This window comes from Aethalodelphis obliquidens, unplaced genomic scaffold, assembly GCF_003676395.1.
Source record: "Aethalodelphis obliquidens isolate GAN/ISIS:26980383/991018 unplaced genomic scaffold, ASM367639v1 scaffold100, whole genome shotgun sequence".
Lineage (NCBI taxonomy): Eukaryota > Metazoa > Chordata > Mammalia > Artiodactyla > Delphinidae > Aethalodelphis > Aethalodelphis obliquidens.
The window spans coordinates 921,123-925,047 of NW_020838044.1; the positions used below are offsets into that span (position 1 = coordinate 921,123).

The 3,925-nt window shown below is 47.4% G+C and overlaps 1 pseudogene; it reads left to right on the top strand.

The window, feature by feature from the left end:
* Positions 1–904: 904 nt before the first annotated feature.
* LOC113614594 (protein LTO1 homolog pseudogene) lies at positions 905–2,549 on the top strand (annotated as a pseudogene).
* Positions 2,550–3,925: the final 1,376 nt, after the last annotated feature.

Here is a 3,925-nt window from a genome sequence, read left to right on the forward strand (position 1 = left end):
CACACCATTGTAAAGCAATTATACTCCAATAAAGATGTAAAAAAAAAAAAAAAAAAAGTTAAGGGATCTGGACCTAGAGCCCAGGCCAGGCCGCCCATATACATTCGTGCTCTCTTCTTTTGGTTTCTTTTGTCACATTATTCCAGTTTGCTTTATGTTTTAAATGATTGTTTTTCAGGTACACATACAGACATCTATTTGAAGGCATCAGTTCCACCCCTTCCCACCTCCAGTCCTGGTCCAGGTAGAGGTAACTCCCAGTATGTCTGTCAGCTGTTTCTCTGAGTAAAATGCTTCTGCTGCTATTTTCAGATCTGTGGGGGGCAGACTGCCTCAGTTTGGGTTCCCTCAGAAGTAGACCATGAGACAAGGATTCAAGAGCAGGATGGGGAAGTAAGATGAGGTGGGGAAGGCAGCCAGGAAAGGGTACATCACCAAACCAGCTGCCACTGTGGGCACCTGGAGCTAGACCCCAGGGCAAAATGGAGCCAGTGGACAACGGAGCCCAGGATCACTGGTTTAGGGCTGCTCCTGTCAGCAAAGTGAGTTCTGGCAGGCAAAACCCGGGAGCAAAGAAATGCAGAAGCTGGCAACTGGACACAGAGCTGCTGTGTGCTGCCATGGGCAGGACCAGGTGTCTGGGCAGGGCACTGGTTGCACCCACTACAGCCATCGTACCTAGATGAGCAAGTCCCTAGCACACACCCTACTTCCCCTTCCCATCCTCCCAATACCACCATTTTTTAATCCTTCTTTGGAAATCCTTGTAACTTTCAGTATATACTAACAGCTTTCTTTTTTGTTCCATCCACAATAGGCAGCATCTCATCCTCTAAGATGAAGACTTGCAGACACCACCCCACCGCCCAGCCTCCCACCTCTCAACTTCTGATTATATTTTCTTTCTCAGTTGCATTGTTCTATAGCTATACTAAGTCCTGGGAGTTCAGCCTATAGTTTAATTTTAAAAGTGCATTTAGGCGTCCGTGCCCAAGCCTCGCGGGTCTGCGGCCGCAGCGCCAGGTGCCGGAGCTCGAGGGGCGTGGTTTGGGGTCGGGCCGGCTGCCGGCCCGGGAGTCAGGACATGTTCGACGCCATCGTGATGGCGGATGAGAGGTTTCACGGGGAAAGGTATCAGTAAGGCTATGAAGAAGGAAGTAGTTTGGGTATGATTGAAGGAAGACAGTATGGCACGTTACATGGAGCTAAAATCGGATCTGAGATCGGGTGCTACCAAGGTTTTGCTTTTGCTAGGAGATGTCTCCTGCACGGTTCCGCCACTGAGAAAGACAGCAAAAAGATGAAGGTCTTAGAATCATTGATTGGAATGATTCAGAAATTCCCTTATGCTGACCCTACTTATGATAAACTTCACGAAGACTTAGACAGAATTAGAGGGAAATTTAAGCAGCTTTGTTCATTACTAAACGTTCAGCCTGACTTTAAAATTAGTGCAGAAGGTTCCAGACTTTCATATTGAGGATGACAGATGCACAAAGACGAAACATCAAGGAACAGATGTTCGTATGTTAAGTGTTTAAAAATGTGATTAAAGGCAAAACAATGATGGGGGATTCATTGTTTTGCAGGGAGGGTTCCAGCTTGGCCTGTGAACAGGCTTCCTTCCCCCGAGGTCTGCCAGGTCGCCTCGGTGCCCCCCATGGGGCCCCTCCACACAAGCCCGTCCTTTGTTGGGCCCTGTCTGCTCTGCTGTGTGAACATGGCCCTGGCAGAGCCCTCGCAGGGCTGCTCTTCTCTGGTCCAGGGTCCAGGCCGCTGGCTCACAGGTTCTCATCACCTGGCAGGCCTGGCTGGATCTAGACTCCGGTTGGCTCTGGATAGGATAAACCTCCCCTTTACCCCCTGGGCTTTGGTCAGTGCTCAGAGGGACAGTTTTTTAAAAAATGAGAGCCACAGGGTTGACACGAAGCAGGTTAATGGGAAGGAGTCATGGGTTCTGTGACATTTATTGACCCTTGAGATGTGCCAGTGCTGTGACCTGCTTCTCATGTTTTATTTAGTCCCTTCAGGAACCCATGAGGTGGGCGTTATTCCCGTCTTATAGATGAGGAAACTGAGGCCCAAGAGACTGCCTGATCCAAGGGCACTGGGCGGCAGAGTTGGGACTCCAGCCGTGTCTCCTGGTGCCCACTCTGGAACGCACAGTCACACCCACAGGCTTGGGGTTCCTGCTTGCAGGTCCCTGCTATGCCCCGTGGAGTCCTGGGGCATCGTCCCCTGTGGCCATGGACGTGGGCATCTGGCTGAAAGGAGAGGCCAGCCCTGTCCCCAGGGAGCCAGGACGTGCTCTTCCTGTGTCCCCTGGTGGGTGGGGCTCTGCAGCGTGAAAAATGGTCAAGAGGAGGAGACTTTAAGGCCACCCTTCTATGTGCAGAAACTTAGGAGCCTTACTGCAGCCTTCCTTTTAGTGTGAGTTCTTCTGTCTTCTGCCGGACTTAAAAGGTATCATCTGTACATACCGTGCGGCCTCAGATGCCCCTTTGTCACAGACACCAGCAGCGCTTATCTCTGGCTAGTGGGATGGAGGGGCTTTTGTTGTCATTTTCCTGGGTGGATTTTTGTGCTCCCTAAACTATCTGTTTGGATAATGTATTATTTTTATAATTGGAGAAAAAATAAACAGCATATTTTAAAGCAAAAAATAAGTGCATTTATGTGACTACACAGTATTTTTCACTGCAGAGCTGGTGTTCACTATAATTACATTTCTTTTGTATTCAGTCTTTTCCATTTTTCCTGAAGTTTCTGTCTTTTAATGTTCTTGCACTTTTTGCCTTTGTTTCATAATGACATTTTTCCTTAACCTCTTCTGCCCATCAGGGATCAGGTGTTCTGCTGAACCCCTTTTCTCTGTGGAGTTTCTTTGCAGTGCCCTCCATGGTGCTGCTCCAGTCTGGACTCCTTCTCTCTGCACCTACTGTCAGCCTCAGACTTCCTGACACTGCTTTCCCTGGTTGGATCCACTGTTGCCTATATCCCGTTCTCCTTTTTTTCTTGGTATATTTACTCCCTAGTTTTACTTGAATATATCCTAAGAAATAATGTGCGGGAAGTAAACTTCCTTTCACTTTGGAAATTTATTGTTCTCATCTTCAGTTTAGTAAACAGTTGCATTGCTTTTGACTCTAGATCATCACTTTTCTACTTTCTAGGGATACAGCTGCAAAATCTGATGCATTTTGATTCTTATTCCTTTGCAGATGGTCTGTGTTTCCTCCTCCATTTTGGAAGCTTTTAAGATCTTTTCTCTTTACCCTTGGTGTTCTGAACTTTGCAATGGTGGGTCTAGATGTGTGTGCTGCCAGAGGTGCTTCCAAAGGCAGAGGCACAGGGAGAAATACCCTGGCTTCCCTCTTCCTCTGCCCCCCAGTCTCTTGCCAGTGCCCCCACTGGCCAGCTCCCCCTGGGAGCAGGCAGACCTGAGAGCCTGGGAAACATTACCTGGAGGAGTCACATCTAGGAATACAGAGCAGGGCAGGGGAAGGGCAAGGGCAAGGGATAGATCTGAAGGCAGACAAGCCCAGGACCAGGGCAATTAAGATGACAAAATGTCATACAGAATACAATCTCACTTTGCTTTTTATGGTTTTAAAGGTTATAAAAGTAAAACATATTAGTTGTACAAATTCAAACAATATGTAGGTCTCCATTAAAAAGTGAAAGTCCTCATGCACAGCCCACCCATGATACTCCCTGCCCCCAGGGAATAACACTGTGGGTTTCAGTAGAGATCCTATCTGTGCATTTACAAGCTTTATAGACACAGGCTCATGTGATATGTACATAACACATTCTCACTGTTTCTTTTACATCCCCTTTGCTCAATTCTGTCAGGCTGATTAAGTTCTCATGTTTCCTTTGTCTGCTTTAAGTAGATTAGAAATTATACAGCTATTTTACAGTT